The sequence below is a fragment of the Triturus cristatus genome, chromosome 3_2, assembly GCF_964204655.1.
Source record: "Triturus cristatus chromosome 3_2, aTriCri1.1, whole genome shotgun sequence".
Lineage (NCBI taxonomy): Eukaryota > Metazoa > Chordata > Amphibia > Caudata > Salamandridae > Triturus > Triturus cristatus.
In genome coordinates, this window is record NC_140584.1 from 748,282,799 (window position 1) to 748,309,673 (window position 26,875).

The window sequence follows — 26,875 nt, forward strand, 5'->3', positions numbered from 1 at the left end:
AGCCCTCGAGTCTTCTGAAGAGGACTCTGAGACATGTAATCTTGCGACAGCACGCCTCCTAGACCTGAACAATGCAGGTGGTGTCGATGCGGGTGAGGCCAGCTGGAGTGGCGATGCTGGATGTGGTGGCGAGGCTGGCTGTGGTGGCGTGGCTGGCTGTGGTGGTGTGGCTGGCTGTGGTGCTTTTGTCTGGCCAGTACTCGAGGTGGTCTTCTCTGAGCTGTCCTTCCGGGGTGCCCTCTCTCCCTTCTCCTGTGCAGTCCTGCGCGAAGTATCGCCTGTGGACAGAAATTCAACATCAGCTCAGTGTACCTGCAGCCCTGCATTGCTATCATCATAATAAATTTCTGTAACACTCTCTCATTGTCCTATGCCTGCTTATCGCTAATGTGTGTGCCATGTCTAGTTGTTCTGCGCAATTTTTGTCATGTTTGGGGTTTCACAGACTACATCTCCCATAATGCATTGCTGGTATGCACTAACACCTGTACTGGAGTGGGATCCTCATTGCCCAATTGGGGATTTGGGATAGGGGTAGGGGGGGGCACAATGCTGGGCATGCATCTTACCTTGTTTTGTGGCGGCTCTGGCAGAGCTGTCTGCATCCCCAATCCCCACGACACTTTCAGGCTCAATTGTAGACTCCACGAGCTCCTCAAGTTCTGTCAGGGCAGTTGCCCTGTTCCTTCCTCCTCCTGTCCGGCTGGCCTCTTTCTTGAGCTCCGCCATCTTCCTCTTGGTGATGATACGGATGTCGTACCATCGCTTCTTGAGGACATCAATGTCCCGGGGGGTCACTCCCATGGAAATCACCTGCGCCTGGATTCCCAGCCAGATCTTCCTTTTCTCTGATTCAGCCACTTGCAGTGACTGTTTTCCAAACAGCTTATGGTGCTGCTTTACCACCTCCTCCACAAGTACCTGCAGTTCCTTTTGGCTGAATTTAAGTTTTCGCTTCCTTTCCCCTCCATCTCTCTCTGTGTCCTGGCTGGCCATTGTGTCAGTTTCTTGTGCTGAATCAGGCACTGGCTCTGTTCCTCTCCTCTGCACTCCCAGCCTCTCCAGAGTCTGCTGATTGTGTGCACCTGCCTGGGTGTGGCCACTTCCTGGTTGTGTGGGGTTGGGTTTGCACAGGATTGGCTGATTCCTCAAATGATGTGTATTTGAATTTCCGATTCGGAAAATATCGATTCGGTATTTACCGAATCGGTAAATACCGATTCGAAACTCCGGTCGGTATTGTGGATTCGGTATTCATTTACCGAATTTTACCGATTCGGTAATTTTTACCGAGCTATTTGGTACATAGCAAATACCGATTTCTAAATACCGATTCGGTAAAATTTGGTATTTAGGAATCAGTATTTCTGGCCTACCTACATATGGCCCTAAATCTTTGGAATGAATATGGCTCATAAGTAGAAGGGCCAGAACTCCTCAGAGATTACTGAGTCTGCATTGTTTATGGGGTAAGCTCTCACTGAGTCTTATGTATTGCTCTCCTTTCTGTACTATGTAAGTTGGCATAATGTAAATGGGGAAACGTTTCACACTGGAACAATTTTTTTTATTGATTCTGTGAAAGTTTTATCAATTTACTAATGTATATATGTATAATACGCTTTTACTGCATACTTTTGTGGCACTAGTTGGTGAAATAAAGTTATTTTTATTGATTGAATTATAGTCCTTAGAGTTATAAAGCACCAACCGGGGACATCTAGTTGCCCTGGACTGGGGTACATCCAAAGTTCAGACTGACCGCGACTGGGGGCTGGCCGGCTACAGGACTCACGCAGGTCCCGCTGAAAAACTACATTGTACGGTGGAAGCGTTGACGTCGAAGACTCGATACAAGGAGCAGAGGAGGTGATCAGTCGTTGTCGGATGGAGGCAATGCATCAGTTCCGATCATCGCTGCCGATGAAGGCTTAATGGACGAACCCCTTTGAAGATGCAGGCGATGCGTCTAATACCTTATACTCGACTAAAGCATACAAAAGAGGAAATTAAAATATTACCGACAAAACACTCATAGCCCCTACTGACATAAAAGGGGCCTTCAACGGGGTTGGGAACAATCAGATTCGGGGATTGCACTTAAAGATTTACCTGTTCACCTTAAGGTGAATGCACAAAATGGCCATAAAAAAAATCTCCTCCAGAGAAACATCCTGTAATATCTGACAGGTCTGTTTACATGGATGAGTATTAATGTCACCCAAGATGACAATTGGAGTAAATGAAGCAGAGCTTAGGCAGGGTTCCAAGGGACGTGTCTTCCAATTCTCAATGGCCAAACCCAGAGAAGTAATAATGTCAGAGCTAGGTAAGTAGCCATTTGAGTTGTAAATGTTAAATACAAGTAGGCTTGATTCTCAGGAAAAATGAGCAGGAAGTTGGTCTTCAATTCAACCATGGATCAGTTCAACGATAATGATATTAAACTGCACACATCTCCTGTAGCATGGCCTGAAGATGAAGGAGTGGCAGGACATAAAAAATGTGCAAAACCGTCCAGAAAGAGTGTGGTTCCAAGTTTCTTGAAGAGCCAAGATGCCAAACTGTTTGATAAAATCTAGCCACTTTTGGTTGCTAATCTTCTCCTCAAGCCCTGCAATATTCCAGGATAAGAAATTAAAAGGCTCAGCTATGATGTCACCTTCAGAAAGGGGAGACCCCCCCATGTCCATAGTGGCATTACTTTCTGAGCGGCCAGGAGAGGGTAGTCAATCCACTTCCTCCAATGAAACAAGAGCATCAAATCTGTTAGATAAGGGGAGAGACATGACATCCACATATGTAGGCCCCAATTGAACCCCCTGCTGACTCTGGCGGAACTTCCTTGGAGACGGAATAGATCTTAATCAACCTGAGTTAGGGCAGGGCCTGGTCTGTAAAAGAATCCGAGTGGCTGAACCCCGATACTTTCATATAAATTAATCTTTTTTTTTTAATAGAGACAAGGATTCTGCCTGCAACCCGACTGTTACAGAAGTTTACACAATGCAGTCTTCTGGAGAGGTTATTTGCCCCGTCCCATCCACCTGATTCTGTGAGCATGGTAATCTGGTCATGAATACTAACATCAAACCCACCCCTGGTATCCGGTCAATGTGTCACTTTGTTCTTCAGCTGGTCAAAGGTTTCTCTAACATTTAACTTCACGGGGGTACATTTAGCAGAACCACAAGATTTGGAGTGCATTCAGGGGGAGATCCAAATGGTCAGGGTTAGACAAAGGTACACTAGGTACACTAAGAGACTCTATATGATCAGGGACCCAACAACCACTACCCCCCACTTTTGGAGCATAGTTAAAAAAAGTTCCACATTGGCCACCCCCCTGGTATTAGCTGCAAAATCAGACTTCACTGCCCTTACAGCCCCCTGGCTTGTATGGTTATTGTCAGTGTTGTCTCTAAGAATATGAGGGGTGTGAGTAGCAAACACGCGCCAAAGTCCGGAATGACTGATTTAGGGAGCCACTATTGTGATGCGTGGGCTGACGTTTTTGAGGTATCTGATGATTACAAGACTTCTGCTACAACATACTTTCAATTAAACCATTTTTTGAGACCTTCAAATTTAAAGCAGAAATAGCATCCATGCCAAAATTAAGTTCGGTTCCCAAACTTCCCACAATAGCTTTGAAAGTGTCTAAACAAGAGGTCTCATAAGTCAAATTATTGATGGTGGGCTGTTCCTTTCCCCTGTGCAAATCATGCAGAGATATTGAATGAGTAGTAATAGCTTCTATAAGCGTGATGTGAAGCAAAACAGTCATGCTGGCTACCAAAGGGGCTCCAGAGTAATAAAGGGTGAGTGATTAAGCTGTTCGACCCAAGAAATTATGGGGGTCCACACACTTCCATCCTCTGGGTGCTGTAAATCCTCTGAGAGAAACTGGGAGGCATCAGATCCAGCGTTACTTGATTTCCCCTTACAAAATTGAGATATCTTTGTTTTGGGGGCCTTTGAAGACTACAAATCAGTCAACTGACTTCCTCTGATCAGAATATCCTCCACCTCCACGATAAGATTGTCAATATCCTGCAGGCTACAGTTATCAATTGCATGTCACCTTACTGTTTTAGGCTCCTTCACGGGTCTGGTGGCTCAGTGGACAAATGCGTCCACTGCAGGGTCCTGTGTTTGACCTCATGGTCACAGGTTAAAATCCCGGCTGGTCCACTCTTTCATCCATCTGAGGTTGATAAAATGAGTACCATTGAGTTGGGTAACAATAAACATCTGTTATTCAGCGCCCAGATGCATCTGGGTGAACGTGCGCTTTACAAATACATATGTTATGTTATGTTCCCCATCCCTAAAGAACCCTCTTATGCCTTTCTTTTGCCCATTATGAGAACGGAGGCAAAAACGTCATACCACAGAATTTAGGGCAGGGTAGGAGTAGCCTGACAACCACGGTAACAGAGAGGGCTCACTATGTAAAACCACCCCTGACTTTAAAATAAACAAGGCAAACTAACCAACAGTACCTGGGTGCAGAGCCAAGGAGGGTGGCCCTGCCCTGCCTCTCCCTGGCGATGACGAGTACAAGACAGGCCTTCTCTTGGCCCGGGCTTTGCCCTGCTTCTGCTCGAATGCCTCCAATGCAGTGGGAAGAGTCAATGCACTATATAGCGCTCAAAATAATTGCAGGTGCTGGTGAAACTGAGGCGCCCTCAAGAAAGCCTGGGACACATAATCCTGTACACCGTTGTGATGTGGTCCTGCTCAGCGAAGGAGTCAACATGCTATGTAATGCTCCAAGTGGATGCAGGTGCTGGTTAAACTGAGGGCCTCCTCATCACCCTCAAGGAAGCCTGTGACATGTAGTTTTGTGCATCAGCCACAATGCGGTTCCACTCAGCGGGAAGAGTCAATGTGCCATATAGAACCCAACGTGGATGCAGATGCTGGTGAAACTGAGGTCATCCTCCTTGCCCTAAAGGAAGCCTGGGACATGTAGTCCTGTGCACTGGCCACGATGTGGTCCCATGCAGCAGGAAGAGTCAACACGCTATATAACACTACAAGAGGATGCAGGTACTGGTGAAACTGAGGGCCTTCTCCTCAAGGAAGCCTGGGATACATACTCCTGGTCACCAGCTGTCATATAGCTCACTACAAGATGGGTAATCTTCCTGAGAGCTTGCTCCCACCCCACCTTCACCAAACTCAGAGGTCTTGTAACAGTGAGCCTGTACAGAACCTCGAAGGGGCTGAAGCTCACTCCCCTCTGTGGTACCTCCCTCTAGGCAAACAACAAGCATGGCAAGAGGATGTCCCTCTTATTTCTCAGGGCCTCAGGTAGGCCTCTAATCATGCCCTTTATCGTCTTGTTGAATCTCTCAACAAGTCCATTGGTTTGTTGATATGAAGGGGTGGAGAACTTGACTGCATGTATGCAGATATGAAGTTTGGGCCCCTGCCAGGCACAACTTCCTTGGGGAAACCCACTTGGGTAAAAATCCCCATCAGGGCCTTTGCCACAGCAAGTACAGTCATGGTCCTCAGAGGGATTGCCCCTGGGTACCTTGTGGCATGATCCACCAGAACCAGGATAAACCTGTTGCCTGAGGCAGTCCTGTGATGCACAGGCCCAACAATGTTGATGCCCACCCGCTCAAAGGGTGTGCCAATGAAAGGCAAGAGATTAAAGGGTGCTTTCAGCCTCTGCTGTGTCTTCCCACTGGCCTGACTGGTCACACAAGCCCTACAGAATGCATCTGAGGAATTCTCGATCATAGGCCAATGAAAGTGGGTGTCTAGCCATGCAAAGGCTATCCTGCCAGGGGAATTTCACGAGGCAGCTCCAGTAGGAAGACCCTGTAAAGTTGAGGGACCATCAGGGCCCTTGTTGTCCCATGCACAGGAAACCTAGTCTCACTGTAAAGGAGGTTGTCCTCCCAGTAAATGTGATGACTTCCAGAGGCATCACCTGCTGCTTGGACTTCAGCCTGTTGGGTCGGGCACTCCCTCTGTGCCCTACAGAACTCTTATTTGGTGGTTCCTCCTTCCACATGCCATCTAGCAAGCTCAGGCAGGCCACCAAGGGAAGCAATGCTCTCCTCTGTGGGCTCCGGGCCTATCACCATAGGTGCCCCAGCCACCTCACTGGGAAGACATGCAGGGGCTGGTTTCCCGCACCCTCTTCCATCCCCCTTGTTATCAGCTGACTGGGCCATTGTTCCAGGCTCAAGCCCTTTTTGACTACCATACTGGGCAGCCGTAGACCTTGTGGTAGCAGGATAACAGGTAACCCCAACATCTCCACATGAGTCTTGAGCTCCACTTCCTTCCAGGTAGTGTGCTCAAGGTCATTATCAAGCAAGCAGTCCACAGGCATGGCAGGACTCACAGCAACATTCAGAAGACCTGAACCCCCACTCAAATGGAACAAGGGCCATGAGATAGTGACCCTCTCTACTGTCAGCCACCGTAACCTGGTGGAATGCATTGGAAATTACCTGCTCTGGGACACTAGCTGACTCCTTACCATAGTCATGCTGTCACCTATATCCCTCAGAGCATCAACACCACGGTTTTTGATGGTGACCCATTGCCTATACTTGGTAGTATTTGAGGGCACATGGATCTTAGGAACCATTTCACTGTCACCAAGGACACTAGGGTAATCCCACTAAACTCCCTCCCATTAACTGGAACAAACTCATCCCCCAGTACTTGGTATTCCCTTTGTAGTGTCCATACTAAAAACCCTCATAGTACTTGGAAGTCTTGGGCTGATGACTTTTGTCAGGGTAGTTTTTCTTCTGGTAGCCAGATTATGAATGAGACCCTTTCCCTTGTGAGATGTTTTGGGGGCCTTTAGAGAACTCTCTCTTTTTATCTCCCTCTCCTTCTTCTGGTGGTACCCTAACCACTCTATTGGGAGTTTACCTAAAATGCCTTCATGGACACTCTGGTGCTGAGCCTGATGTCTGCCTCCTCAGCAAGCTTCTTGGGGTCAGTAAGCTTGCTATCAATCAGCTGTTGGCCAGCTCTGGAAAAGAAATATCAAGCATTTGCTCCTTTAAAATTAAGTTGTACAGCATTGAATAATCATCAACCATGCTGCCCCTCACCCATCCCTTTAGTGCATTGCTGGCATAATCCAAGAGCTCCATCCATGTTTGTGATGAGATCTTGTGGCTGCCCTGATTCTGAGCCTATACCTCTCACGGTCAGTCCAAACGTACTGACTGGGATGGCCTTCATAGCAGTGTAGCATGTCTGGTCTTCTACCTCTAGTGTTAAGAGTGTGTTCCTTCCCACTGTGGGTATATACCTCCATAAACTACCACCCCTTGTACACTCTTAGAGCCACTTCACAGACTGCAAACCATTTGTCTATGTTCCACCATATAACTGAGCACCAAATCCTTAGGTATCCGGGCTCTGGACTGACCAGTGGACACCGCAGGTATGCTACCACCATTTCTGTTGCTAAACCCCAGATGTAGGGCTCTAATGTACAGCTCTTGGAGGTTGGACTCATAAGTTAGTTTCTTCTCATCCATGGCTAGCCTCCTGTCTTCTTGGGCCTGCTCCAATTTAGCAAGATCAAGCTTGAGCTTCCTTTTCATCTTCCTGTCTGCTAGTCCCTCTGGGGAGAGGTTCTTGAAGGAGACACTTCTCCCTGCTCTGGGAATCACCACAGCTTCCAACACATTGTTGGCCCACTCTACGGGCAGTTTCAGAACCATATCAGACTCCAGAATCAGATCATCTTCCTCCTCAGGAATTTCCTGCTCCTCCTCTAGATTGTCATCACCTGCAACCTGGGTCTCTGCCAAGGCTCCGAAGTCTTTCTGCATCTCCAACTTCTGGGTGAAGCCTCATGTAGAAACTTGAAAATCCTTGCAAAACTCTCTCATCTGAGGCACAGTGTAGACCTCTAACCTGTCTGCCTCAAAATCAATTCCCGCAGGTGCTGCTTCTCCAGAGTGAGACATATTTTTAGAAGAAAAAAATCAAAAGGGCATTCCGGGAGAATTAAAAAAGTTCAAATTGGTCTTAGTAAATAGTTGTAGTGAACAATGAGTTACTATATGGTATTACACAAGCACACGTCCTATCCTCATCACTGATCACCAATGTTAGAACTGGGGTTTCTACTCTAGTTGGCAGAGGTATGCACCCTGTCCAAGCAGGAACCACCACTGTAGTCAGGGTAAGCTAGTTACACACTAAAAGATAACCTGTGCTCGCCCTCTGGTAGCTTGGCACAGAGCTGTCAGGCGTATCTAAAGAGGAAATCCGTAAAGTATTTCTGCAACACACACGCGCGCGCACACACACACACACTCAGTAACACAATGAGAACACCACAAAAATACTCCACACAGGACTAGAAAGGAAAATTATATTTTTATGAGTAGAACAAGACCAAATCCAATAAGTAGAACTGAAGTTATGCATTTTTAAGGATTACATGGATTTATAGTGCTTAGAGTCATAAATTGCCAAATGGGGACATCTGGTCACATTGGACTGAGGTAAACCCAAAGTTAAGGCTGACCTCGATGGAGGGCAGGCTGGCTAGAGGGTTCACCGGGTCCAGCTGAAAAAGTACCTTGGATGGAGAAAGCATTGACATCGAAGACTTGCTGCAAGGAGCAGAGGAGGCGATGCTTCGTTGTCGATCTGGTGGATGGAGGCTCTGCATAGTTTACGATCTGTGCAATTGGTGAAGGCTTCATCGAGGACTCCTTTTGGTGATGCGTCGTTGTTGAGCCGTGCAGTCTGTTGTCGTTGAGTCGAGCAGTCCGTCGAAGCGATGCCGTCGATCAGCAACTGTGTCTATGTTGAAGGGCAATGCATCAGTTCTGATGAGACCAAAGTCATCAATGCATTGGTTTTGTTGGATCAGCAAAGCAGAATATCATTTTCAAGGGCCCAGGACTGAATTGGCATCATTTGGCAGGGCAGGACTTACTGATGGCAGAGTCCAGGTGGTCTTGCAGGGTGGAAGGATGTCTTTGATGGCCCTGAGACTTCAGGACAGGGGACAAGCCAGTAAGCACTTGGAGTCACTCTGGGTTCAAGTGAAATGGGTCCAGTTCTTGTCCTTAGCTGGACAGAGATCAGCAGGCATCAGGGCAGACCAGCAAAGGAGAAAAGCTGTTCTTCTAGAGCAGTAGTCAAGCAGAATGGCAATCTTTGTAGCACAGCAGTCTTTGACCCTGGACGAGTTCTTCGCAGGTCCAGTAATATACTGTCTTGGTAGGGTCAGAGACCCAGTACTTATACCCAGTTGTGCCTTTGAAGTAGGGGTAACTTCAAAGCAGGCCATTGAAAGTGCACGGATTCCCCTTTCTTCCCAGCCCAGGCTCCAGAATTTCAGTAGGGGGTAGTCAGTCCTTTGTGTGGGAAACAGGACACTGCCTATTCACCTGTAAATGTCAGCTCCCTTTCGCTTTCTGGCCAGGAAGACCTATCAGAATGCACAGGACAAACACATTGGTGCCGATTACGATCCGGTAAAAACCGGGTACGAACCGTCGGTCGGAGAGTTTTCTCCGTCCGACTCGTACCCGGTCGGAAAACTTTACAAACATGGAATTACGATTCGCACGGAAACACCATTTCCGTACGAATCGTAAAAAACACCGACCGACGAAAAAATACGTACGAATGTGATCCGGGAATGCTGCGACGTGACGTCGGGACGCTTTCAGGCGCAGCGTTTCACGACCCAGGAAGTACGATTCGGACCGACAGCAGTCCGGACGGCGATATTTTCACGGCACCCAAAAAGTGCCGGAAAAGCGAAGTACGGCGCGAAACGACCAGAGTAGGTGGCCCGGTACGCGCCGTACCCCCCCCGCCCCCGTACGTACGCGCCGCCCCCCCGCCCCCGTATGTACGCGCCGACCCCCCCCAGCCCCCGTATGTACGCGCTGACCCCCCCAGCCCCATACGTTCGAGTCGTACCCCCCGTGTACGTACACCCGTGTACGTTCGAGTCGTACCCCCGTGTATGTACACCCGTGTACGTTCGAGTCGTACCCCCACCCGTGTATGTACGGTGCGTACCCCCAGCGCTACATGCTGGGGGTACGCGCTGGGGGTACGCACCGTACATACACGGGTGGGGGTACGACTCGAATGTACACGGGTGTACATACACGGGGGGTACGACATATACACGGGTGTACATACACGGGGGTACGACTCAAACGTATGGGGGCTGGGGGGGGTCGGCGCGTACGTACGGGGGCTGGGGGGGGTCGGCGTGTAAGTACGGGGGCTGGGTGGGTCGGCGCGTACATACGGGGGCTGGGGGGGTCGGCGCATACGTACGGGGGCTGGGGGGGGTCGGCACGTACGTACGGGGGCTGGGGGGGGGTCGGCGCGTATGCGGCACATGTCTCCATGGTTGCTATGGGAGTTCGGTGCGGACGGTGTTTTTTCCATACGGTTGTAACATCGGACGCACGGGATGGATCGTAATTCCGCGGTCGGACTTCACTTTTCACATTTGTACGGTAAATCGTCCGAGGACGTGTCGGACACATTTTCCGACCCGAGGACGTGTGGGGAATAATTCCCAATGCGATTCGTATGGACTTTTTCCCATGCGAATCGTACTTGGCAGTTTGTACGGCACTTGTACGATTCGTACGGTAAAAAGACCGGATACGAGTCGTACGGGGAATTTTTTTACCGGATCGTAATCGGCACCATTGTGTTTACATTTTCTATAAAAACAAGAAACCTCATCAAATATACCCTATAAAGACAAACTCAGTTTAAATGGATGGTTATTTTGGAATTTCACACATGCCAGACAGTCAGTATATATTTAGGACAATATGTATGCATTCGTTTTTGATGTGTTGGAGAGCGCTAAATTTCATCTTGCTGACTTAACTTTAGGGTGATCGCCACCAGGAAGGTGATAACACTTAGGGAATTAGGCAGAATGGTTAATTGTTCAATAATTGTTTGGGCCCTGTCCCTCCCAGAGGTTGAGACTTTCTTCCAATCGGGTGAGCTACAGAGTGATGACCGTCTCTCAGTTTCTTATCTCTGCAAGCTGCACACTCTAAAGAACAGACTAAACTACCAGTATTATGCATCACATGAAACTGAACATTTCCTATTATATATAGGAAGACATAATGAATAACATACCTAGTCCATTCAAGTTTTCCTTCAGGCTGCTCTGGTGGCCGAAAGGAATGCTGGGCTAGGAATCTGACTGTGCATAGTCAGGTATATAGAACAAGCCTCTTTTTAGTCATTAAAGCTTACAAACTATGGGGCATATTTACAAGCAGGCAATAAAAAATTATCGCCGCTTTTGCGGCAAATTTCGGCCGAAAAGCGGTGATAATTTTATCGCCTAATTAGCAAGGCCACTCTAACGCGTGAAACCTTGCTTTAGCGTGGGGATTCTTTACGGCCAGCTTTGCATCTCTAATGAGATGCAAAGTGGGCGTTCCTGACCTAACATGACAGGAGAAATTTCTCCTATCATCAAGCCCCACGCTATGAAGCATAGCGTCAGGAAAAGTAGCGATAACCCCTGTTATCGCTACTTTCCTTACGCCTGCTTCAGGACTGACTTAGCCATGATATCCTATGGAGGGTGGATATCATGGCTAAGTTTGTGAGTCCCTATCAGCAAGCTAACGCCACATTGCGTGAGATTATCGCTGGGTTTCCAGAGATAATCTCACGTTAGGCAGTTAGCATGAGGATTTTTATCGCGATAAAAATCCACGTTACCCGGCGATAATTATCCTCACGCTAAGAGCGCTGAGCGATAATTATCGCCGGGTGTTGCTGATATGCCCCTATGTTCTATAGAGAGCTTTTCACATGGGATGTTGAGTCTCAGAAATAAAGGATGGGTCAGTCGGTAGGAACCCTTTGAAGATAAGCTCTGGGCCTGAGACTAGCTTGGAGATTTATAACTGTGGGAGTTGTTGAATTGCTGTGCACTTCTGCCTACACCGAAACCAGTGCTTAATTTGTAAAACAGTAAGTGTCAGATCTCCTGTCTGGAATCCACTGTTCATGCACCACAACCTGGCCCTGCCATGCTTCCAATAACAGCAAAAACACAACTACTAACCATCACACTCATACAAGTATAACACTTCAAACTATTTCACCCCCCCCAAAGTTATAAGAATGGCTTGGCCAGCAGGTAATAGTAATTTTTGATGGCTATTGAATTAATAATTAACTATTGTAGCGTTCATCTCTTAATTAGCCAGACAGCGTTACCTAGTGACAGACTGTCGCAAGTGCCGGTGTTGACAATTAAGAGCCGGTGCAGAGCACAGGAAACTAGGAGCTCAAATTAAGCACTGACTGAAACTCTCATGACATTATTTGCATAGTCCTACCCTATATACCATCCATTCCTTATTCTGCAGTTGTCTTGTACTAAAAAACAGAGCAGTACAAAGCAACTTAGGGACTTAAACACTGCTTACTGATCGGCATGTTTGTGGTGATCTTGACTGAGAACATACTGTAAGCTAGCAAATGAGTAAGTGTGTGGATGAGTGATTTTAGTGACTAAGGGATTCCTTACCAATGGATGAATGGGACGACTGTTATTTTATGGGTATCATAATGTTTGTAGTGGCTACCTATGTAAGTGAGTGAGTGCACAATGTGTCAGGCATTTAAAAATTACAAGGAGACCAATAGCAGCCCATTCTTACAGCTAGGCGTTACTTGTTTACAGTTCAAGCCTAAAACATAGACCTTAACCTGCAACAATATGTGGCAATTAGTGTTTTGCTAAATAAACATTGACAAACCCAACAGGTGTGACTTTTTGTAGGAGAAGTGTTTGGCAATAGTAGGATGACTTTGTGTATGTCGCCCCCAGCTGTCCTCAGAACATATTGGTCTACAACAATATGGAAGGTGGAATACAGTCACTTGCCTGAGCAGACTACTTTGGCAGAGTAAAGCTATACCTTCAAAGAAGAGTGTTATAAAAAATAGTCAGAAGATGCAAGACAGTTATCCAGGCCATGATTTTATTTAGGCTGGACAATGGGAATGTTCTTCATCTGGGGCTGGCAAATCCACTATCAAATGCCTACAAATGATTCAAAATTCTGCTGCCAGGTTTCTATTTCATCTTCCAAAGAGTTCCTCAGTCCTCACAATCTCCACTGACTCTTGGTGGACAAAAGTTTAAAGCCCTATGATGTATGCATAAAGCTAGGTGAACTGTTGGCCCACTTTATCCAGCTTGTGGAACACTACCTCCCAAATTGCTCCCTTCAAGCAACTGCTGCCTCAGTAAGGTCCCCAAAGTCAAAAAAGCCCGAATGAATCGGCGCTCGTTCTCTTACTTGAACGCAAATCTTTGGAACCCACTGCCTGATTCACTGAGAAGCTGCAAATCACTAACCAAAATTTTCAAAAACCTTAAAACCTGTTTGTTCTGATTCTCTCTTCTTTCACTGAATGGTTACTTACCTTTGTCTAGCACTGGAAACCCCTTTTGGGTAGCTATGCACTATATAAGACTTTATTATATTAATAATGGTGTTTCCTTTGTAAGTGGTAACATTTAAAAAACAACACAGTGAATTATTGATTAATAAGTACTTTTGGCAAAGGGCCATGTTTAAGAAAACCTAGGCTTCAGGTCATTACCTTGTAATGAAAAAAGCTGCAAATCCAATAACATCTTAACTTAACAGGAAAGTGAACCAAATGAACATGCAAGGGCGATTAGTGAGTAGCACTCAGTGTTTATTACAGTTCAATGCATCCAAACAGCAAGCACATCCTAAGCAGAAAAGCAACAATGATTTAATTTAGTACTCGTCTACTGATTGGTGAATTTGAAGATTTTGACCAATTCGTAAACCTCCTTTATTTCATAGTCTTTGTTTGTCCCTCAGCTCTTTTGATTACCTATTGGTTCCCTGTGACTACTGTTTCCTGGTAGAGATTCCTGCTTATTACATTGTTATAAGTGCTGCTCTTGGCACATCATATTTGAAATGGTAATGGTGATATTTTAAAGTGATGAGGCATAATACTTGCCCTGAATTGGATTGAGCCAGAAAAATAAGTGAGCACAACACACTCAAATGTAGTTTTTTTTAAGTTTGAGTTTATTAAGGGTTAAAACAGAAAAAGGAATAAATAGCAATATAATGAGATAACAATACCTTATGTAATAGAAAGGTAAAGGGGTAAGAGAGATGTATAACATAAGGGAAAAACAATTGGAGATAACAAGCAATTTATGCAATTAGAAATAACATTGTAAGCATAACAATAATCGAGGTGAAAGACAAAATAACGAGATGATCAGTAATAAATAATAATTAATCAACTAGAAAGAAAAAGGCAAAGAGGAAATTTAAGGTGGTTTCTGTACATCATCTGCTCTATTTTTAGAAGCAATATTCGAAGAGGCGACTAAGGATAAATAAGTTGTCAAGGGAAGCCATAGAACGTCTCTTTTGATAGCCAGGGAAATGGGGGAAACATAATTAGTGTCCAGCCGATGGTGGAAACATACTGCATTCCTCAAAAAGCGAAAGGTGACTTTATCAGCTTGTTTCCAGTTAGATGTTATTAAATGAAAAGCAATAGCTAACAATAAATCTAGAAGCTTATAGCGCTGTGAGGATTGAGGCCAAAGGGGGGAGAGAGTACCCAAGAAGATGTGAGTGAAGGAAAAGGGAACATGGACATTGAAACGTTTCTGAATTTGTGACCAAACGAGTTTCCAAAATTAAAAAATTGAAGAGCATTCAAATAACATATGTTTTAAATCGTCAATAGGGCAAGGACAAGACCAACATGTAGAGGGTGTACAGGTGAAAAAGTTGCTTGTAGCGTCGGGGAAAATAAAATACGGTGATAAATGAAAAAAAGGGTTTGTATGGTGTTAACAGCCCTAGAGGTCTTATGGATTTTTGACCATATTTTGTCCTAGAGAGGAATTGACCAGGCCTGTGAAAAATCTTTTTCCCAAGCTATTTCAACCTTAGTCTTGAGTATATCCAAAGAAAATTGAAAGGAGTTGTACAAAAAAGAGGCGGAAGGAGAATTGTCTAATGCAGAGGACACATTTGTATACACAATAGGGAGGTCATTAATAGTGGGTAAAGATTGGAGATATTGAACGAGGGAAGGATAAAGAAGATTATATTGAGAACAAGAGGATGAAGGTAAAGAAAATTGGGATTGGAGATCAGAAAGGGGTTAGGGGTTTGTCATCAGATAAGAGTTGAGAGATCCATCTCAAGCCTCTAGAATGCCACGATTTTCCAGTATATGGGACGATTACGAATCCTGAGAGATTTATTATGCCAAATAAGTTGTTGATGAGTGGAGCTTATAGAAGTATAGGAGGAAGATAGTATAGGGATCAAAAGTTTACGGGAGTGGGATATGATGGGAGAACAAAGGGATGCCGTGTTAGAAGTGAAGGATAAGATTTCTCGAAAGTCAAAGGGGGCAATAGAAGTAGTTTCTATTTTTAACCAAAGGGGAGGATGAAAAGAAAGATCAATAGAAATCCAACGGGCCGCTTGCTTTAGTGAAAAAGCACGATGATAAGTTTTTTAAATCAGGAATCCGATGGCCTCCATTAGGTTTGTCCTTTTTCAATGAGGAAAGAGCTATACGAGAACGTTTACCTTTCCATAAGAATTTAAGGAGGATAGAATCAATTCTTTTAAAATAATAATCAGGGATATGAGTAGGAATCATGGAAATAGTGTATAATATAAGAGGTGAGAGCATAATTTTTATTGAGTCAAGACGACCCAACCAAGATAAAAAGAGAGGAGGCCAGCGTGTAATGGTATCATTCAATGTTTTGATTATGTAGTCAAAGTTTATTTTGAGAGTATCCAATAATAGAGGAGCGAACCATATTCCCAAGTAGTTGATCTTAGAAGGTTGCCAGGAGAAACCGGAATGCTCAAAAAGGTGTTTTTTACATAAAGCATTTAAAGGTAAAATTTCACACTTATCAACATTATTTTGATAACCAGAAAGTTTAGAAAAGGAGGATACTTGTTGGAGAAAGAAAGGAAGGGTGGATTGAGGATCAGAGCAATATAAAAGAATTGAATCAGCATAAACTGAGAGCTTAACCTGATGAGAACCAAAAGGAAAACCGGTGATATTGTCATACTGCCGAATCTTGGTTAAAAATGGTTCCAGAGCCAAAACAAATAGTAAAGGGGATTAGGGGCAACCCTGTCTGACACCCCTGCGTAATGAAAAATAATCGGAGGCCATACCAATAACAAATATTGATGCTTGGGGGCAGGAGTATAATAAAAAAATAAAGGTAAGAAATTTAGGGGGGAAGCCAGCCCATTTCAAAGCATGAAACATAAAATCCGAACTAATTCTATCAAATGCTTTCTCAGCATTTAAGGAGATTGCAGCCAAGGGGTGATCTAAAGAAGAGGCTTTACTTAGAACATTTAAAAAGATGCGCAAATTGTCTGATGCAAGTCGCTCCTTGATGAAACCAGATTGCTCTGGGCCAATAAGATCCGGTAATAGTGGATCCATACGAAAAGCTAGAATCTTTGCAAAGATTTTATAATCAGTATTGACCAAAGAAATAGGTCGATAATTCTTGCAAAGAGAGTGGTCTTTATCTTCTTTAGGGATTAAGCAAATCAAAGCTTCTTGAAACGTACCGCACGAAGAACCCGTGTCAAGAAAAGATTGAAAGAAGAGTAAAAGATTTGGTAAAAGGAGTGGTGCAAAATGATTATAGAATTCAATGATAAATCCATATGGACCGGGAGCCTTCCCGCGTCGCAAAATTGAAACAGCACGGGTGATCTCCGCTAGCGAAATCTCAGATTCCAAAGATCCAAAATCGACATAATTGAATGGAGGAGGGGATATGGATTGAAAATAGGAGACAAGGTCAGACGAGTCGTAGGGTTTCAGGAGTATAAAGGTTTTTATAAAAAGCAACAAATTCATTTAAAATATCCTCATCTTTAAAAAGAGAGATGTATAGATTCTATTTTCGTATGCTCTTTTCTCACTTTCAAATAGTTAGCCAGCAATTTTCCCATCTTGTTTTGACCTCCATATTAACGAGAACTACTTTTTAATAAATAATTAGCGGCAGCCTCAATAAATAATTTGTTAAAAGTAAGTTTAGCGTCAATAAGATCTTTCAGAGAGGATTCAGTGTTGGAGTGATAATACATATATTCAAGTTGTTTAATTTTAATAAGTAATTGGAAAGATTGCGCTTCTATGAATTTTTTCTTCTGTGAAACAAAATTGATAATAAAACCTCTATCAGCAGCTTTGAAAGAATCCCACACCATAACGAAGGGGGAATCAGGAGTGTGATTAATAGCAAAAAATTCAGTAGCAAAAGAGTTAAATTTCTGACTAAAAATAGAAACAAGAAGTAAAGAATTATTACATCGCCATCTTCCTGGGTGAGGGGAAAAAGGGATGAGATCAATATCTACAAGTACAGGGGCATAGTCAGAGATTAGAATAGAGCCAATTTCAGAGTGAATGGCATGTTGGGCTAATGGTTTACTTAGAAAGAGATAATCAATACGGGATTGGGAGTGATGTGAGGGAGAGTAGAAACTATATTCTCTAAGGTCAGGGTGACATAATCTCTATCTACTAAAGCATTGTGACGTATAGAGGCAGTAAACTGAGAATGACTTTTAGAAGGAGAGAATTTAACTTTAAAATGTCTGTTTAAGATAGGATCAAAGATTTGATTACAGTCGCCACCAAAAATAATATAATAATCATCAAATGAAAGCAGTTTATCAGATATAATAGGCCAAAAGACTTTATCAACTCCAGTGGGTGCACAACGTTAAAAATAACTACAGGAATCTTATCAACAAGAAGTTTAACAATCACCCAACCACCATTAACATCACATTCTTGGTGAACAATAGAAATATGTAACTTTTTTATGGCATAAAATCAGAACTCCATTTTTCTTACCCATAGCAGGAGAGTTGAACACATGACCCACCCAGCACCGCTTTAGTTTTAAACCTTCAACCATAGAAATATGGGTTTCCTGGAGAAGGGCAATATCTGTTTTTAACTTGGCTAGGTGAGATAACATCCGTTGTCTTTTGATAGGATTATTTAATCCTTTAACGTTCCAGGTAGTAACCCGAAATGTGACTGATTTAAAAGGGAGTATGAACAAGTACTATGCTTACTAGAGTAAAAGTAAAAATTGTTTGAAGAGAATAGAAAAGAAGATAGAAAATAGGATAGGAAATTTTTTGAAATAGGAGGAAGGAACAAGGAAGGGAAAGAGAAAAAGATAGAGAAATAAAGCAAAAAGAAAGATGGAAAGGTAACAAGGAAAGACAAAGAGGAGAGAAAAAGAGAAATAGCAAAAGGAGAAAGGAGAAGATAGAGAAATAGGAGACAGTACAAGTCATGTACAAGACTACGGAAAAAGACGGAAAAACGGGGGTGACTATGCCAGAAGACGACGACGACAGCAGCGAAAACTCCACCGAACACCCAAAGAACTACATCAAAACTCCAACATGACAGGAGGGACACTAAGGAGTGTCGTTGGAAGAATATAATACCTGTATATAAAAGAAAAGAAAGTTAATACAAAGGAACATAATAATCTAGAGAAGAGAAAAATACGACGGAAAAATATAGGGCAAAACACAATATTAAACAATACGGTATGAACAGAATGACAATCAATGTAAAAGCAAGACAAGAAAACAGCTACAAAACATGAGGCATATACATTTGAATAATACAAAGGGACATAATAATCTAGAGACGAGAAAAATATGAGAAAAATATAGAGGCAAAACACACTGTTTAAACAATACAGAGGTACGAACAGAACGATAAACAATGTAAGAGCAAGACAAGAAAACATCTACGAAACATGAGGCATATACATTGAATTAAGGAAGTCTTGAAGTGTCCATAACATCTGCTCCATGATGACGGAGGAAATCCTGTAGAGCCGCAGGATCTTCAAACGTTGTAGTCGTATCTTTGAAAATAACCTTGAAGAGGCAGGGATGAAGAAGCCCAAATCTGGCGTTAATATCACGTAGTTGTGGGCGAAGTTCAAGAAACTTCTTCCGGTGATCTGCTGTAACTTTGGCGACATCTTGTGAGAGAAATAAACGGTGACCTTCCCAAAAGATTTGCTTTTTTGACTTGGTGGCTGACAAAACTTGTAGAAGATCAGTATATTGTAGAAACAGCATAATAACACCACAAGGTTTGGCAGATACTTTCGGACCAAGTCTGTGTGCCCTCTGGATGTTTAGGGAAGAAAAAGCAGGTAAGTCCAAAAGTTTCAGAAGAAAAGACTGAAAGAAGGCAGTTGGGTTGGATCCTTCAATGTGTTCCGGAAGTCCATAAAGTCGGAGATTTTTTCTGCGATTACGATTTTCCAAATCCTCTGCCTGTCTCTTAAGAAGGGATATATCTGACTCTAAGGAAGAAATACGAGGGCAGGAGGCCTGGAGTGATTCTGTTGTTTGTTCCACAATGAGTACACGTGAGTCCAGGAGGACCATTTATCGTGCAAAAATTGTAAAGTCTTAGTAATCTCCTCCATGAAGGGTTTAAAGGCACGAATCTCCTCAAGGATTAAGTCCATAGAAGCTGAAGAAGAAAAATCCCCTGGAGAAGGAGGGTCTTTCCTTGGACTTTTGGTAGAGGTTGTTGGCAGTTTGCTTAAGGTGTGTGTTTTGGGTATAGTACCAGAGGGAGAGTCAGATTTCTGTGAAGGTAAGTCTATGGCGTGAAAATTAGAGTCAGTGTCAGAACATACAGCAGGTTTAGTAAAAGTAGAGAGTTTAAGGTTCCACAATCTCCCCATTAAGGAAAAAATACGGTGGAGTTTAGTAAAAAAAAAAAGGGACCAAACTCTTAAAAATGCAGTTGAAGAATTTTAGAATGGAGAGCGGGACCCTCAAAATGTAAGAGCCAGAGAGATGGGAGTCAAAGTAGCCTCTTACAGAGGAAAATGAATGAGCTCAAAAAATAAATAATTGAGAAGCCGCAGAGCCCATAACAATAACAAAAAGTAGTGAACAATTTACTAGGAAGCATTGCGTGTGAGGCACAGAGGACGCAGAAGAGAAAAACAAAATGGCGGGCGTAGTGAAGAAAGCAGGGTCGTGCTGTGTATTAACCTCTGCAGGCTAAAAATAATGCCAAAAAGCAGTCCAGGTGCTCACCTTATCATGAGGTACCGATATCTGGTCCCGGGGAACAAAACCGCAGGATATTCCCAGCCGGAGACGCCCGCCACAACCCTACCCTCAAATGTAGTTTGATGAGGCTCTTTCCCAAGAACGGTTTGAAATACTGATGTTAAATAGTGTATTTTGGAGAAAAATATTTTTACATTAATTTGCTTTAGTAGCCATAAAGTTTAATATGGGATTCATAAGACATTCTAGTAATTTCATGGTTTACTTAAAATACACTACCCTTACCTGCAGAGTCTTCTGTTATAAGTTAAATGTGAGAATATGGTGGTGAAGTGGAGCACAATGTTCCCAAAAATGTAAAAGCCAGTTCCGGAAATTTAATTTTGTATGCTCTGTCAGTTACTGTAATTTATATCTAAAATTCTACATCTCACGTCCTTACATTTTTCAATCGAGCCCCTTCTAACAATTTTTAATTATCCCAGACATATCTGCTTTATATGAATATTTGGAAATTGATTTTTACAGTCCCATATAGCATGGTAGTTTATCAAAATAGGCACATATTACAATCAAATACAAACTTTTCATTTTACCAAAATATAATCTGGATTTCCGGAAACAAAAAGTTCTTAATTTTCATGAAAAAACAAATGTTTTGGCCACCAAATGCCAGATTTTCATTTAAAAAACATGCACGTTTGGGGCCCAAACATAAATGTATCATTTACATCAAGTAGTCAACATGTAGTACTGCCACACATAGCTATATGTAGCCTTGCATGCCCATGCATCACCATCTCATACCATAGACTCCCACACGATTTATCAAAATGCCAAGTGCTTTGTGCCTACTTGTACATTAAAAATCACAGTAAGTCACGAATTACATACATTAAGCCGGTTCCAGCATTACACTAATTGTGGGCAATAGACGCCCACCGTATGCCAGGTATTACCAATATTATGCTAGGGCAGCATACCAATGGAGGGCACCTACATGCCATGATTTCTCCCAATATGCAAATAATTAGCCCTTATAGACCATGGCCAATATTTTCCTATAGGTGGTCACCAGTATGATATTGAAACTCCCATAAGCCAAGAATGTGACACAATATGGTACAGTCACCATTTTGTGTGTGCTCTATCGTGCCATAGCTTATCTGCATATGCTAAGAATTGTCACTAATATTATAGGGTCTGCAATTGTGCCATGTGCTGATACCCATATGCCAAAACGCACCACAAATACGCCAGGACCAGCATGGGATGGGCACAATGATCCCATGGATGCCCCTGGATGTCAGAAACTACCAACAATATGCTAGGGTCAATATTGTGCCAGGTGTGAGCAACAAGCCACGGATGCTTTCATATGCCAAAAATTGCCACCTATATGCCAGAGCCACCATTGTACTTTTGGTGCACGAATACTCACCATAAGAATAACCACCAATAGAAGAACATATTGCCACTAAGTACCACCTTGGCATGGATTCCTCCACTGCCAACAAGCACCTCCAATGTGCCAGGGCAAACATTTTCCTGGAGGTGAGTAGCAGCTGGTGGGGAACTGCCCCAAAAGGCCCTGCCGATGACCTGATTCACTATACTATCTCTACATGATTTTCTTCACTGGGATAAGGCACTCCTGTTGGGGTGCAGATTGTGGCACTCTCTCCTTACCTATGTAACAGTAGTCCATCCTCTCCTCTCTTATAATGTTCATCTTGATTGGAAACTATTTCTTTAGAGAGAAAGGTGCGGCGCAGTGGCCAGAGCGCGGGGACCCTGGTTCGATCCCCAGTGGCCGCTCAGCTCAGCATCATGTGACTCTGGGCAACAGCTGCCTTAATCTCCCCAATGGCCCCCAGAGTTTTAAGAGGTGATATGTTTGCGCTTTACAAATACGGATTTATTTATTAATCCTGATTCACAGGCGCTGCCTGGGGCGAAGTGATGATAGTCTGACAGACTCCTCTGTTGCCCTCACATCAACCCTGAACAGCCCCCATGTGTTTTTCCTGTTCCTGTCAGTTATACAATATTTATTACTCTGGATTCAACGAATCGTTCTCAACCTGAGCTTGAAATCTCATCATCAAAGGCTATAAATGTGTCTTGGCAAGTTCTCGACTCTGTGCATTTATAGCAGTAGATCTGCTCTAAAACACATATTTAACCTCTTAATGACTGCACCACAGATGGAACATAAAATAAGAGGCTGCTTGCTGACCCTACTAAGGGTGCCTGCTGCGCGTGCTGAGCAGGGAAGGGAAGGAACTGAAAGGCCCATTAATATATGTTGAATGGCCTTGCAGCAGGAACATTTCCAAGTTTTCCTCAGGTCTCTCAAACATGTATAGAAATATTTTTCACGCAGTGTAGAGTGTAATGAACTGTACTTAGAAAAAACAGCAATCAAGATATAATACATGTGTAATTAATGAACAATGAATGATCCACACAGGCACCATAGCTTACTGCTATGATTTGCCTAAAGCTCTATCTAGAGAAACGACAATAGCAGACAAATGTGACTGTTATAATTAGACATTGATATAGTCATTTAGGGACCTATTTATGGGAGGCAAACGTAACGATTGCAACACGCAAAGTGGTATATACATGGCGCAAGCCTCTAATTAAAGATTTATGAAGCCACGCAAAGCCACTTGCGTGACTTTTAATGGCTTAACAAATCTGGAGTAATGCAGTGCCGTGCAAATTGCTGTGTTGCCTTATTCTGCGCTAGGGAGGCGTTCCACGTGGCGATGGGTGTTTCCACTCAACTCTCATGGTTTGTGATGCATTCCCAGATTTGTAAACCTGGGAATGCATCAAAAGCATATGCCTCCCCAGGTGTGAAGTAACGAGGAGAAATATCCCTATTTCTCCTCGTTTTTTCCTCGTTCTATGTGTGCTGTATTCTGCAGCACACATAGAAAGAGGAAAACACCTCCAGGACTGTTTTTGTGCAGGAACGTACCCCTTCCTGTGCAAAAACAATCCAGGATGCAACAGAGGCACCTTAGTACAGGTCTGCCTACATTGGCGCTCGGCTGCCAAAACGATTCCAGCACAAGGTTAAAGGACAACAATGCATCATATTGGATAAATACAATGCATCCCTGCCGTTCCCCAGTGATGCAGGGCAGCGCAGCAAGGTTACTTGCTGCGCTGCCCTACCCTTGCTGCCCTGCGCCACTAATTTCATAAATGTGCCCCTTAGTTCTTGCCTGATGAGCTAAAGGATATGCGACCATCAAATAAGTGTGATAGAGGAGGAGTTATAAGTGTTAGTGTTTAGATGGTTGTATTAGAATAAATAGCACACTGTTTTTTTTAGCCACTTTCTAATGTCATTGAAAACTACTGTAAAGAGAAATCCTACTTGAGCTCTTAGGAATCATGTACTTGAGTATGCTCCATTAGTAACACTACTTGCCATGTAGAGCCATATTCAGCTGGCGGATTGGAGACAACCACTTCTCTAAATAGAAAACTGGCTCAGTACATTTCAAACCTGAAAACAAAATTAGTACATTACAGAATACGATCCGGACATCCAAAGCCTCAATCACTGCCTGCACCTCATCCAAACCTGGATGTCCAGCGCCCTCTTGAAGCTCAACTGTTGTTTGCCAAGAAGAACAAGCAGGAAATTGCACAAACCTGGCTCAATGACATGAAGCCCGATGGCTTTGAACTCCTACTTCAACGAATGCCAGCCACCTGTTTTAGCCTAGACACCAAACTCACCCTCAAGAAACATATCGTCAAATACACAAAGGCGGCATTGTACCAGCTCTCTTTAACAAAGAACATCAAGCTATTTCTTCCAGAAAGCAGTGGCAGAAATCCTGCTCATTGGGCTCCCAGAATATCTTTTGGCCTCCTTAAGGGAGTCCTACTTTCCACAACACATCACATCACATCCAGAGCCTGAAGAAAAATGGGCACATCATTCCCAACCTGATAGAACTCCAGTGGCTCCCAGCCAGGCGCCATCTTTATAACCAGCTGCATAATTTACAAAAGCCATAACAATAAGCATCTTTGCTTATCTTGCTATGAAGCTTACATCTGCAGCCAAGACACTATCAGAGTGGAAACTAAGAAGCGCAAAAAAAGATGAAACCAAGGCAGCAGGCCATTTTCATCTAGCATCCAGGATTGAATTGTTTTCCTTTTTTGCAATTATATGTAGCATAAACTCTGCCCAAGGGCTCTGGAGCGCTTTACATGAACACTAATTTACACTGCACAAGGTCAGATTAATTTATTTATTTTTAGGCTCATGGAGATTAAGTGATTTGCCCAGATTCACAGGAGGTCGAGCCAATGGCGGAACTCAAACCTGGTTCACCAGTTACAAAGTTGGCAACCCTGACCTTTAGGTCACATCTGCCCAGCTCCAACTTCTGGAACAACATCCCTGTATCCCAAAGCTCCTCCAATTTAAGAGTTGAAGAGGCACCTCTTTAAAGAACACTACACCATAATGTAGTCCCAGGCCTACCTCTCCCATGCTGCTGCACCAACCTGCTTCCTCCCCTATTTTTCGAGTGCTTTCTCCTGCTTTTGCCTCATTTTCTCTGCTTTCTCCTTCCTCTCCCCTGCTTTTCTGAGTGCTTCATCCTACTTTTGCCTCGTTTTTCACTGCTTTCTATGCGAAGCAGCTATCAACTACAGCATCTTGAGACCCTGACCGGTGATTTGCCGCGCTTCATAGATCCTGATTGATTGAGTATACTTCTGCTCCCAGAACCTTTCTTACTACTCGTTGACAGTATGCTTGTATTTGACCCTATACACCTCTATGCTGTATTTTGTCTAGGTTTGCACTATTAAAATACCACATTCATACACACAGTACACAAGATATGATGGACCACTAAATAGGTCTACATAACTGGTCAAAGGTGCCAGTGACTGCTTTTTTCTACTTCATTTGTTATGGTCGACCTGGAAGGAACTGAGCTAGGTTCCTTTTTCTCGCCACTATCCCCTTCAATTGGGTCAAGCTGCAGCTCATGCTCAAAGCTCCCACACCTCCTGTCTGATCAGTGAAACCTACTATAATAGGGCATGCATCCTCAGTAGAGTGTACAAAAATTCACCAAGAACTCTAGCTCCTGTGTTGGAGTTATATGTACTCTTTCTTCCTGATGTTGTCTTCTCCCTCCAGCAGCCACCACCAATCATAGCCCAACTGCCCGCGTCAGACATGTTTGTTCAGCTAAAAAAATCTCATATGTCCAGACGTTTCTGGAGCCATGTGACTCTCTTGTTCTTCTGGGCCAATCAGGAAGGGTAGGTGTATATGTGCTAGACTCTCTAGAAAATCTGTGCACATCTGAAATCACCTTAGATAGCCAAACCTTTTCAAGACCTGATGATGAGCTTGTTCTTTTGGACTCAACAGACATGCAGCAATTTAGGTACAATATTCTTGGCTGTCTAGCCAAACAAAAAAATATCTACACATTTTCATGAGCTTGATAAAAAAGGCACCTCTTGTGTCTGTTATTTTCATGCCAAATCCATGATCAACATCTAGACGTTTTAGCCACACCACACAGATAGTTAGTGTAATCCACTGGATACCATCGGTTTGGGTATTAAACTTGTGAGGGACATTGCTGTTTGTAAACATAGGGTAGTAGTAGCATTAGTATTGTTACGTTAATTAAATGATTTTTCTATTATTTGTAATTCATAGAAATGTGTATTTTAATTGATAGTTTGCACTGCAATCCCTGTACTTGCACGTTCTAGACACGTGCTTTTTTTGAAAATCCCTGCTAACATGGGCCTATACACTAATGGTCCTCCTCTAGTACTCTTTAACATACTCGTACATGCCTTTGTAAATTGGCTTCAAACCATATAAAATGGGAATAAGGCGAGAATATCAAATACAATTATAAAAGGGACTGTGCCCTCTTTGATATTTTACTGAAAGTCACAGTCAAGTAATTGTACGTAAAAGAGTACTCCTGCAATACTACTTCCTCTACTCATAAATGCTTCTGTGAATCAGCCCTGGATAACTACTGATGGACAGAAAAGAGCAAAACTTTGGAGAGAGAGACTCTGCAAGGATGGAGCACACACATAGTGAGATGTAGCAAGATGCAGCAAGAGGAGTAGGGGTTGAGCCGTGAGAGGTGTGGGGGTGCATGCTGGAGGATTGGTGGTGTTTGTTGGTGTCCAGGGTCCCTGATTGATGTGGACTGCTGTTTGCATCACCAAGGCACCAAGTTGGTGGTGGCAGCTCCAGAGTGGGGGCCCTGTAGAGAGCCATCCGGCCTCTCTCTCCTCAATGTATCAACTTCACCCTCGTGGCTGGGTTCAGCCATGAAGGTATGATTAAAATGGTCTGGGATCGCTTGTGAACGCAGACTGAAGTGTACAACACGTGTGCCTGTGTTCCTTTCACCGAGCGAGTCAGGGCCTCACATCCACGTCTGATTCTCCACACTAGCGATGAGAAGGAAGCAAACGCTTGCCTTTGCCTGTAGCCGTCCTCACTCCCTCTGCAGTGGGGAATGACGACCGCTCATGCCACTGCCACCGCAGTCCAGGATTCCCATGGCTCGACAGCCCTACCTCCTCTTTCTGGCGAGGCGCTCCATCCAACGCAGGGAATTGAGCGGCCTCCACCT